Source organism: Astatotilapia calliptera, chromosome 3, assembly GCF_964374335.1.
Source record: "Astatotilapia calliptera chromosome 3, fAstCal68.1, whole genome shotgun sequence".
Lineage (NCBI taxonomy): Eukaryota > Metazoa > Chordata > Actinopteri > Cichliformes > Cichlidae > Astatotilapia > Astatotilapia calliptera.
In genome coordinates, this window is record NC_137424.1 from 11,074,851 (window position 1) to 11,087,943 (window position 13,093).

General features: G+C 42.7%; 1 protein-coding gene across 1 annotated transcript in view; it reads left to right on the forward strand.

The window, feature by feature from the left end:
• LOC113011589 (NACHT, LRR and PYD domains-containing protein 12-like) overlaps positions 1-13,093 on the forward strand; it is a 534,299-nt gene that overhangs the window by 47,635 nt on the left and 473,571 nt on the right. The gene's annotated exons all lie outside the window — the stretch shown is intronic.

Genomic DNA, 13,093 nt, shown 5'->3' on the forward strand with positions numbered 1-13,093 from the left:
CAGGCATTAACATTTTCACACTTTTCTCTTTTGTTTAAACACTCTTAGAGTTCAAACCTTCGTAGAAACATGAGTCCAGTATTATGGAATGAAACCTAAAGGTGCATTTGAGGGTGCAAAACGTTTCGTCGGCATTGTTGTGTTTGTTTGGGAGAAAACTTCCAAACATACAGTACAGCACTTCAGAGTTACACTGCTAGCGATCGAAGATTTATGTAAATTCGACAAGCTAAACGCATTCTGTACTGTACAGCAGGAGTCCCCAAGCTTTTTGCACCACAGACCACTTTAATGTCAGACAATATTTTCAGGGAACGACCTTTAAGGTGTCGCAGATAAATACAACAAATGAATAAAAAAAAGAAACTGTGGTATTTTGTAAATATAATAATAAACGTGACTTGAGCTGTGCGCCAACAACAATGACAGTGACATCCTCCTCTCTGCTTTTTAACGCTCTCTGGTCGCTATGGTAACGCGTAAATAGTTCTTTCAAAATAAGACACAGAAACTACAACCATACATTTCACACCGGAGGATCAACTCTCCCGGAACGGTACCAAAGGACTCACGGACCGGGACCGGTCCGTGGGCCTATTAGGGACCGCTCCTGTACAGGAGACACTGGATTAGATTGATTGACAATGGTCTACAGCAATCAGAATGCACAACGCGATGTACTGTAAAAATAATAATAAATCAGCAAAACAGCAAGTGTCACTTTTGGCCACGAACAAGTTAGGGGATGGTGAATTTTTTTTGAACAAACCCAGAGTGTTAAAAAAACACCCCACTTAAAACCATTTTATAGTAACAAAAACGCAATTTAGTTGTCGCTGTCAAAGTCGATTTAACCGAAGTTATGTGTTTACGGCGAGTGTGGAGGTCACGTGTTTCCGGTTACTGTGGAGGTCACGTGTTTCCGGTTACTGTGGAGGTCACGTGTTTCCGGTTACTGTGGAGCTCCACAGTGGCTGCAGCCAGGTCCTCTTGGCACTAGTGGCCTCTATAATATATGCAAATACATGCGGGCCGGAAACCCCCCCCCCCCCCCCCCCCAGCGCGCCCCCGAACGCCAAAACAGTGCCAGCAGATTGAAACTGAAAAATGGTTTGATACCGAAAAAAATTGGATTGAAACCGAAAAAAAAAATTGTAAGCGAAAACAAAAAAATTACAGTTTCAATTAATTGTTTTTCACTATCAATTTTTTTTTCGGTTTCAATACAAGATTTTTCAGTACATTTATTTCAGTTACAATATTTTTTTTCGGTTTCAATCCATTTTTCGGTTTCGTTTCAAGGTGGCATCGTTCTGATTCCATAGACTTCTGCTCCTGAACCTGTGCGCACAGCGTCTGCAGGTAATGTAACTTTATTTAGGTAACTTTATTTATACCCAAAGGCAAGGTAAATTTGCTTTACAGAAAAATGACAGCATTTGACATCCCTTTAAAAACACACATACCTAGTAAATATATAAAACTCACTGTGACACATGCTTTAATATTTTGAATCAAAAACAGTTCTTATTTAATTCAGTGACAGCAGCGGGGACAAAGCTATTTTTATAACGCTTTGTCCTGCATCTCGGAAATAGAAACCTCCGTCCTGAGGGAAGAAGCTGAAATTCACCCCTTAGAGGATGGGAACCATTTTTAAGGATTGATAAAACCATCCTCTGTACCTGCTCAGAGTACAGGGAGGCTAAACAAGACTGTGGCTCACCTATCAGACGACTGGACCATCTCACTATCTGATTCAGAGAGTTTTTCTCTGTGACAGAGGTCTGACCGAACCATGCCACCAAACAAAAGGATAAAACAGACTCAATAAAAGAACGAGAAAAAAAAGATAAAATTTTTTGGTCAATGTGGAAATGAACAAGTTTCCTAAGGCAATAAAGGTGCTGGTGACTGTTGTATGCTCACCTTATTACTAAATTAGGCAGAGCACTCTGAATTGAATCAGGACATAAAGCACGGTCTTTATGTTGCTTTATTGAACACTGTCCATCTTACAACTAGCCACTTAACGGGGCTTCCTTCCGACAACAACATCCGGTTCAAAGGTCATCACCTTAAGACATAGCCATATCAATACATGACATCCCCCTTTTCCTTAGACTCAAACTTTAGTTGTAATAACTTTGATGTCTTTTTTTTTTTTTTTCAACACTGAACATTCTTCTTGTCTTACTTTCTAACAAGTATATAATCTAACTGTCTCACCACACATGTACCTTTCTTTTTTCAATATATACATGTCAAAATACACATATGAACTTGAAACTTGCCAACTTTAAGTTACCTCTTCACCTTAACATATTATAGTTCATTTCACCACAAAATCACGAAACCTCTCGGGTATCTTTTTAGCCCTCTGTGATCTACTTGGTCTCTCTGGCCCCTGGGAGCCCTCTTGTGGTGTTGGAGTGAAGGTGTCAGTCTTTGTGGGTGTTTCACCTTCCTCCCTTTCAGGTATTGTGTCATAGTGTCCTTCTCTGGTCTCATTCGTCTCGTATTTCTTCACATGTGTGGTATTCCGGTGATAGCGAGCTCCTGTTGGTGATTCAATAATGACTTGGTTTCCAGTTCTGCTTACAACTTTGTGTGGTGTTGCGTTGAATGGTGTTGTAAACTTGTCCACTTTGTCTTGTTGAACCAGCACTGTGTCTCCCGAGTCAACTTTTGAATACTCAGCTCCCCTTCGTTCATCAGCATAAGTCTTTGATTTTCCCTTCTGTTCAGCGTCTCTGTCACGCACGTCCAACTCCGTTGTTTTTGCCTCACTGATGTTCGGTAACTTTCCTCTCATTTTGCGGTTGAACAGTAGTTCTGCCGGACTTTTACCCGTGGTTGGATGTTCAATGCTGCGATACACTGTTACATATTTTCTTAGCTCTCGCTTCCAGTCAAGTCCTTCGGCTTGTGCGATCCTGATTCTTTTCATCAATGATGCATTTTGCCGTTCCACTTCTCCATTTGCTTGAGCCCATTTTGGTGTAGTTCTTATATGTTTGATTCCATTAGTTTCACAATATTCTCTGAACAGCTCAGATTTGAACTGTGGGCCGTTATCAGATTTGATTGTAACTGGTAGCCCATGTCTGCTAAATATACAGTCAATAGAGTCGATGACTTTTTCAGCAGTTGTAGATGACATTACATCATACTCATAGTACCGACTGTAGTAATCTATCAGTACAAGTATTGAGTGGTTCGAAGGTAGTGGTCCCAGTAAGTCTACCGCCACATCTCGCCATGGTCCATCTGGTAAAAGTGTGTTTCTCAGTGGTTCAGGTGGATCTGGTCTGGCTACTATTTGACATCCGTGACAAGCTTTACAAAACTTTTCTGCAGCTTTGTCCATCCCTGGCCACCAAACTTTTGTTCTGAGATGCTGTTTGGTTCCAACAATTCCTAAATGTCCTTCATGAGCTAGTGACAGTGCTTGAGCTCTGAGGTTTTCTGGCAATACAATGCGAGTTCCCCGCAAAACTATGTAGCCGATGACACACAGTTCATTTGCAATGGGTGCATATGTTTTGCATTTTTCAAAGTGTCCGTTTTCAATAGCTCTTCGCACTTCTGTTAATTCTGAGTCTGTAGCAGAGGCTTCTTCAACCTCTCTTGACGTGAGTGCTTTTGGAGTAGCATTAACTGCAACAAATCTCACGTATTCTTCAGATTCATGCTTATGTATCTCTTTTGACGTGGTGTCAGCCAGCAGTCTTGACAGTGAATCCGCAATGTTTTGCTTTCCCGCAATGTGCACTACTTTAAAGTCATATGGTTGCAGTCTGAGAACCCATCTTTCTATGCGTGCACAAGGTTTAGATTTCTGGCTGTATATGACCTCTAATGGCTTGTGGTCTGTGATGAGGTCAAACTTCCTGCCATACACATATGGATGTAGTCTCTCACATGCCCATACCAGTGCTAGGGCTTCTCTTTCTGTTTGAGAATATCTTCGCTCACAGTCTGTTAAACTCCGACTTACGTAGCACACTGGTACCTCTTCTCCGTTCTGTATTTGTATTAGCACTGCGCCCAAGCCTACAGGGCTTGCATCTGCTATGACTCTGGTTGGGGCTTCTTTGTCAAAATAGGCTAGGGTACCTGCTCTGGCTAACTCAGTCTTTAGTCTTTCAAATGCTTGCTTTTGTTCTGGCCCGAATGTAAACATAGTTTCTTTTCAAGTTAAACGTCTTAGTGGTTCAGAGAGTGTAGCAAACTGTGGTATGAACCTGCTACTGAAGCCTACCAGTCCAAGAAAGCTTCTCACCTCAGTAGCATTCTTCGGTTCTCGGGCTTCCACCACAGCTCTCACTCTTTCTTCAGTCGGGCCGATGCCTTTCTGTGTCAGCAGTATTCCCATGAACACGAGTCTGTCCATGGTGAACTGACACTTCTCTGAGTTTAGTGTCAGGCCACAGTCAGAGAGTCTCTTCATCACAGCATGCAGGCGCTTATCATGTGTTTCTTGGTCTGGCGCGTGTATGATTACGTCATCTGAAATGTTCTCAACTCCTTCAATGCCAGCTAGTGCATTGGCAATCTCATGCTGATATTGCTCACTAGCTGATGAGACTCCAAATATTAGCCTTTTGTACCGGTATACTCCGTTGTGCACTGCAAATGTAGTTATCTCTCTTGACTCCGGGGTAAGCTCTAGTTGATGGTATCCCCACTTGAGATCGAGTTTGGTGAAGATTGCAGAGCCGTTTAGTCCTTGCAAGATTTCATCCACAGTGGGTATGGGGTATCTTTCCCTGATTATTGCCTCATTTGCTTTTCTCATGTCTAAGCACATTCTGATATCTTTGTCACATTTCTTTGGGAGTACCACTACAGGATTTACCCAAGGTGTAGGTCCTTCTACACGTTCTATAATGTCCATGTCAATTAGTTCATTGATCTTTTTCTCCACTGCATCCCTCAAATGATAAGGTATGCGCCTCAGTGGCTGTGCTACTGGTTTCACATTTGGATCAATGTACAGGCTGATCTGTTTGGTGTTTAGTTTTCCTACTCCTTTGAACACTTTTGGATACTTTTCTTTAAGAGTGTGCTTTAAATCTGTGACAGCCGCCACATTTTCACCTATTTTCAACACTCCTAACTTTATGGCAGTCTTTTTCCCCAGGAGTGGTTCACCATTACCTCTAATCACAATAAATTCAGCCTCTTCAGTCCTGTCACCAATCTTGATTTCACATCTGAATGCGCCTTTAACCGTGAGTGCCTGTGCTGAGGAATATGCATATAAATTCCTCTGCTCTTTGGGTACATATGAGTGACATTTTATCTTTTCAGCTTTTAGCTTTTCCCATATGTTTTCTCCCATCACATTACTTGTAGCTCCAGAGTCAACTAACATTTTCAACTCTATTCCCCCAACAGAAAAGGTAAGTTTCTCAGGTATATTATCATCATTTACAGTAAATGCATAATCATCTTGTTCAACAGCATTCACATTTTGTTTCTTTTGTCTTTTTGTACGACACATTTTTGAAAAGTGGTCCTTACCATTACACTTGTGACATGTTTGTCCTCGTGCTGGGCATTTGGGATCTTTGCCCATGTGGTCAGTATAACCACACCTGTAACACTGTCTTTCTGTTTTATTATCATCTTTCATTTTTCCTTTTGGTCTGTTGTTCTTCTCTTTCTTTGCTGTAAAAATCCGGCTGACCGTGTCCTCTCCTTTCTTTTCCCCGGTGACGCTCATCGCCGCCATCTGCTCCTCCACACGTTCACAGTGTGAAGCCACCTCTAACGTGCGATTTAGAGTTAAGCCTGGACCCTCCTCAAGCAGCTTTCTCCGTACATATTCAGAAGTGCATTTACTCAGGATAGCGTCCCGTATCTGGTTATCATTGTCAGCTTGAAAGTCACAGTCTTTTGCAGCTCGCCTCAAACGTGTACAAAATTGTTGCACAGTCTCACCTGGTGTTTGGGACAATTTGTGGAAAGTTTGGCGTGCGTATGCTGCGTGTTGAGCGCAGTCACCGCAGCGCTGTAATCCTTTGCCTCTCCCGTCTGTGGTAGAGTGGAGAAGACGTCCTGCACGTCCTGTCCGGCCATGTGCAGTAGAAGAGCGGGTCTCCGCTGTATGATCGCGTCTGTAGCATCATCCGTCAAAATAAGACCTTTCCCATCAGCAAACAACTCGAAGGATGTTAACCAGCGCGTCCATCTCGGTCCGAGCGTAGCTGGATCCGTGTAGCAGGCGAACGGTTGAATACCCGACTTTTCCATGTTAGCCCACAAGTTTTTTTTTTCGCTAACACCGTGCCGCCGCTGGGTCTACTTCTCACAAAAACAAATCCAGGTCCGTGTCGTCCTCGTCGCCATTGTTGTATGCTCACCTTATTACTAAATTAGGCAGAGCACTCTGAATTGAATCAGGACATAAAGCACGGTCTTTATGTTGCTTTATTGAACACTGTCCATCTTACAACTAGCCACTTAACGGGGCTTCCTTCCGACAACAACATCCGGTTCAAAGGTCATCACCTTAAGACATAGCCATATCAATACATGACAGTGACCCTTTTTACAAACTGATTTGCAATTTTGATCAAAGTTCAGTTTTTCATTGATTATGGTCCCAAGATATTTATATGATTGTACTTGCTCTATTTTCTGACCTTTAATTAAAGTGACTCCGTGCCCATTTTGTTGTTTCCTAAAATCAACAACCATGTCTTTTGTTTTAGATATGTTCAGCTGGAGATAAGACTCCTCCCACCACTGAACAAAGTCATCAATGACTGGGCCGTGGTTAGTTTCACCCTCTTTCAGTAAGCTGACAATAACAGAGTCATCTGCATATTTAATAACGACCCTGTTTTCATGTCTGCCCTGACACATGTTTGTATAGAGAGTGAATAATAAGGGCGATAGGACGCAGCCTTGAGGAGAACCTGTGGAGGAGAACACTGGGTCAGACAGAACCCCATTTATTCTCACTCTTTGTGACCTGTCAGTTAGAAAATCTAAAATCCAGCCCACCAGGTTTTTCCTGATTTCAATTTGTTCTAAAAGTCTTTTAATTAAAATATGGGGCTGTGTTGTATTAAAAGCCGAAGAAAAATCAATGAAAAGAAGTCTTGCAAAAGTCCCTTTACTCTCTACATGTTTAAGAATCAGATTTAGTAAAGTCAAAAGTGCGTCCTCCACTCCTCTGTTGGGCCTGTATGCAAACTGCATTGGATCCAGCTGACCTTCAGTCTCTTCATAATCACATTTCTGAGGATTTTTTCAAAGACTTTCATGACAACTGAAGTGAGGCAACAGGCCTGAAGTCGTTTAGATTTAGGGACAGGAACCACGACTGCTTCTTTGCAAAGAGAGGGCACATGTTGTGTTTGCAAGGATTTGTTAAAAATAACCTGAAATATAGGCCTGAGTTCATCAGCACAAGATTTAATTAGGCGGCCACTAATATTATCAGGACCTGGCTCTTGTTCACATTGACTGTATGAAAGGCCTTTTTAACATCGCTGAGTTCAATGATAAAGTGCTGAGTATCTCTCAGTTTCTGTTTCAGTTCCCAAATATCCTCGCTGAAATCAGAAGAACTAAAACGAGCATAAAACATGTTTAAAGCATTTGAAAATCTCTGTCTGAATTAAAACATCTAAAATGACCTGACTGCTGCTCTGGGGATTTTGAAACCCTGCTATGGTTTTCATACAAGTCCAGGCAGACCCAAAAGTTTTTGCAGCAAATTTGCTTTCAAGAAGGTTTTTGTCTGTTTTGCTTTCAACATCTCGATTTTCATTTCCTTGGTAGCTGTCTGAAAATCGGTAACAGCCCCTCTTTAAAGGCCTGTCTCTTTTTCCTTAAACAGGATTTGACACTTTTAGTGACCCATGGCTTATTGTTAGCGTAAATTTTAACACGCTTACGGGGTATAATCATGTCTTTACAAAATACTGCACAGGAGCTAGTAACATCCACCAAAGCGTCGAGATCATCTCCACAAGACTGAAGACGGGGCTGTACGAAGTCACTTTATCTCTACAGGACTGTAAGCTGTCGTCTGTGAGGCGTGAGCGTGTTTGTTTGAACACAGTTCACGGTGGAGAACAGCTGCTGACATAATGTGGATCCGAAGATCCATAACTGGCCTACCTGGGGCTGAAAGTCTCCATAAATGCAGGCGTTTCGGCGGCTACACCGGCTTCCACGAGTGTGACGCTTATTTTGAGAAAATAATAGAATATACATTTATTTTTATATTTCAATATCACAATAATCTTCCAATGTAGAACTACAAGTTAAAAAAGAACTAACATAAATCAAATCCACTTCAGCTAAATACTTCTCATTTATTTCCATCTTATATGCTGTGACTGCAGCCATTCCCACATCTCTGTGAATGGGACTCATGGACATGGATCAGTGGTTGTTGATCAATGGTCCTGAGAATCTGCATAATTAAGATGAAGGAACGGAGCTCCCAGCCCATCGTTCCTGCAGCTGCTTTCAGTCTTTATGCAAATGTCCTGTTTGTAAGACTGAAACCTGCAGCTGAGACTGAAGACGTCACCTGATGATGACGACACGTTTCTCCCACAAAACGCTGCGTCCAGATGAACAGAACCAACAGACTCACTTTCCTGGATGATTGAGATGCATCAAGACTTCATTGTGTGTTACTTCTCATTCAGCACAGACACATTATTCCTGTTAGGTCATGTCAGCTGTCACTCAGTACAAGCACAACTGTGAACAACACAAACTTCTCTTCAATGTGTCACAGAAACACTAAGTGTGAGAGCCTGTATGACACACAGGACAGACTGTAAGCTCTGCTGGCTGCACAGCACTTTGTAGCAGTTTTCCAACATGTCCTCCACCCGTGATGTCAGTGGTGGGACCCCAGTCACAGCACTCAGCACCACCTCCTTTAAATGTATTTTATACCAGTTACTCCCGTTACTCGGTGCAACGCTTCTTAAATGTGTTTTTTCAGGATAAAACACAGCAGGTGGTGTAGAGAGGACGGCAGCTGACGGAGCAGAGGGAGGCAGACTGTGGATAAATGACAGAGTGAGAGGAGAGCAACCATGACAGAAGCACAGGTGTGGCAGATAGAAGTGGCTTTATAGACACTTATTGTCAGTCCTCGTGCATGCTGTGGAAATAAGTGTCTGTGTCATGAGGTGACATGTGAGCTTATCTTTGGTCAATAAAGCTGAACGACCAGTTTTCACTTTGCTTGTTACGCTTGTTTAGTGACGTCTGGGTTTCTGTGGAGCCCGAATTTTGATGAGTTCTGGTGAAATCATCTGAGATCATCTGAGCATCGGTGAAGAGTCAGCAGAGAAAGTGTGGGACAGAAGTTTGCTTTGGACACATGGACTGAAATCAAAAACGAACAAACAGGATTTCCAATGGACAGTATGGAGAAGTGAAAGTACACAAAGGCTGTGCTGGAACACGTGTGTTACACTTTTTGACAGCTGAGAACAAAACACAATATTTTGCATCATCTCTGCAGTGTCTCTTCTTTCCTCTGCTGTTGTGCTTTTAGTTCCAAACTGTTTCAAATGGTTTGTCAGCAAGCTGACCTCTGACCTCTGCAGTACTAACTCCTGACCCGTACAAAGAGCGGGCGTTTCTGACCTTTGACCTGCAGCTGTATGTCTCTCAGTCTCAGTTCTTCTCTCCGTCACTGATGGAGCAGGTGTAGTTGCTGCTGACAGTCAGTCGTTTGTTTTCTCAGAGTGAGGCTGAAGTCTGAACTGTTCAGAGCATCAGGTCTCATCAACGTGCGCTGCTGTAACGCCGCTTTGTCCTCTGAGATCACCAGGTATGAAACCTGAGTGCTGACAGAGCAGCAGGACAGATGTTCCCCCTCATTCACCTCCACCACCACAGCCAAGGCATGCTGGGAAACTGAGGGCACACAGACGGAGAACTGAAGTGTCTGCTGTGTGTTCATCTCAGAGTCCTCACAGGTGACACATTAGCTCCAGAACACCAAGCCAGGTGTTTGAAGCCTGACAGGGATTCTTCCCATCCAGAGGGAGGATTTAGCTGCACAACAATGAACATTAGTGTGTAGTTTAGAAACACAGACTGTGCCTGCACTGCATCTAGTGAAGAAAACTGTTACTGCGAGAGAACGAGGCTCCTTTAAAGCAGCTGATATTAAGGTTGAAAAATCAACAATAAGCTGATGTAATCAACGTTTCACAAAATGGTCAGCAGCTAAAATCTGGAGCCGTTCTTTGGTGGTAATTAACAGTTTGTTCTTGTTAGCTAATTATGTAATTAAAGGTAGCAGCAGAAGCCTTGTGTTGAAAGCCCATTCACTCACACATTCACACAGTATGTGTGTGTCTGTGTTACACTGTGGACATCCCTTCTGTTGGAGCGCCATCTTGTGGCAGGTTTAAGAAATGTTATTCTTGTAAATCCAAACTGATGCACCTCCATAGCAGACTGTGGAGGCTTTCAGTGACATGAAGACTTGATTTATACTGTCATATTCTCCTGTTACACAAAGCACAGCACGCTGAACATGGATGAACTGAAACTCCCAGCATCTGACTGAGGAAAAGCACAAATCATTCTCACACTGACTCCTGCTTGATTTTAGATTTGCTTTCAAATCCTCACACTTTCATATGAAGCACTAAATGGGCTCCAGACTGTTTATCTCAGCTTCCTGTCAAACACACTGCTGCTCACACCGAGGCTCAGTTTACTCCTCCAGCCTGGCTTAACCTGCTGTCTGTTAAAAACAGTCCCACACTCCTCTGTTTAATCCTTCTGATCAGACTCTTTGATTTTGTATTGTTTTTACCTGAAGTTGTGTTTTTGACATGGTTCTGTCTGTGAAACAAACCTCACACACACACTGCTACAGTCCTTCATACACTTAGAAACGAAGCTGCTCCTTTCCTCAGTGCTGACACATAAAGAAGAGTTGGTTTTATATCCAACACGTCTCTGTTCCAGAAAACAGCTTCAGCAGCCTCTGAGTCTGAACTTGGAGTTGGTTATAAGCCACAGGCCTGTGTGCACAGCAATGAGGAAATATAATGCAGTAAGTGAAACATGGATGTGTGGAACAGATTATCCCAAAGGTTGATTCTGTTCATCTGGACGTTCTCAGTGAAACATTTCGTCTCTCGGTCAGGTGACTCCTTTAGTCTCAGCTGACTGCAGGTTTCCAAACCTTTGTCACTGGATCACTCACTTCATCTCCAACGTGTCCCTGACACAGACAGCTGGAGCCGTTACAGCAAAATCATTGATCATCGTTTTTAGAACATTAGCTGGTGTTGGTGGGCAGGCTAGCAGTGCTAATTGTTAGCACTAGTTCTGCTGCTCTCCCTTTGTCTCTGTTATTGTTGGTCTTTAGTGAACAATATAAAGTGTCTTCATGAGACTGTTGCCTAATGTTCAAATGTAGATAACACCACCTGCACCAACCTGTTACACAGCACAACCCTCTGGTGTAGCTTTGGCTGGAGCACATATTGGCAGCTCCAGTGACATCACCACTCCATGGTGACATCATCTCTACAGACTGTGGCTGTTACATATCCTCACCTGGTAATAATAAGACTGTCCTCAGCTGCACACAGCTCCAAGATGAACAAACTGAAGTAAATACAAATTAGAGTTACGATAGATTGAAATCTTGTAATCAGAGCTAATTCTTAGTGAAACTCTCACAACATCATATCATGATCCTGGGTTAGTGTCTCGGTCTCAGATCACAACATCAGCACAGGCTTGGCTTGGGTGAGGTATTGAGTGGTTCTTGTCCATGACAGCTGCAGGTACAGTGCCATCAGCCATGCTGCACCACATGTCTGCCCAGGAACATTAGTGTGGCTGAGTCTCATGTAAACATTGTGCTAAAGTGGTGGGAAAGTGGCTGCAATACTCTCAGTATGATATCCACAAACCTCTGAGTGTCACAGAGTGGGCCTGTGCTCAGCTCACTGTGCCCCATTGAATTCTACTTGCATAGTTTTACAAGTAAAATTAAATATACAAGTTGCTCAATGATAAGTTATTGTAGTAACAACTAAGTCCATGGTCATTATTTCTTAATAGTAGCTTAAAGCTTCTGCACCAATCATGGAGCAGCAGGTTTAGAGCATGTGGATCTACAAAAGTAAGTCCCAGTAAGATGGGCTGAGCCTTACATACTAGAAGAAACATGTCATTCCCAGCAGATGAAGCGCCCTTTAAAGCAGGATCTCACTTTAAACCTAAAGAACTTGCTATGAGCATGCAGTGCATTCATGGTTATTATTCATACGATTGTGGGTAGCTAATAAAGTGCAACTATCACATTACATTTTATTATTAAATTGTTGTTAACAATCCCTTCACTTCTGCTTATCTAATTCATGGTTGCAGGATGGCTGACAGCTTCCATTAGGCAGGAGGTAATGTCCATTCTGGCCACAGTGCAACCCACAATGTGTAACTGACACTATTATATTGCATTATGTCACATTGTTACATCTTTTTAATAAATGATGACAGTCAGCTGAATTTGCTGCCCCCTTGGTGGAGGACATCAGGATCAGCAGCTGCTGCTCCATCACAAACACCCCAGAAGAACAACACTGGATCAAATGCGTCCTTCATTCCCCCGAATTTGAAGGATGGGTCGAGTGTGTCCTTCGTGGCCCACCATATCCCAGAATTCATAGCGCGGCCCAGCCAAATTTCAGCTGCCAACAATGGCGGCTGCTACTAAGTTTTAAAATTTAACGAGGGAGTACTACTTACTTACAATGAATTCCTTACACTATATAATTTTCCCGTCAGTGTTGGGGAATTCTCAATGGTGCTTGGTGCCATACCCTCAGGGACTTTAATGTTATATAAAAACACTGACAGCTCAATATCTGCCTCAGTCACTCTCCCTGATCCAGCTGAGTCAGCAGTGGGAAAAATCTGCTTTTCACAGGAACTTGGTAACAGCAATAAGAGAAGACGTAGTTTATTCCAAGAAGATATCATGTCTCTCCCATATATAGAATATCTTACTGGAACCGACATGTTCCAGATATCACCTGGAAGACAGTCTGGATGATCCCATAAA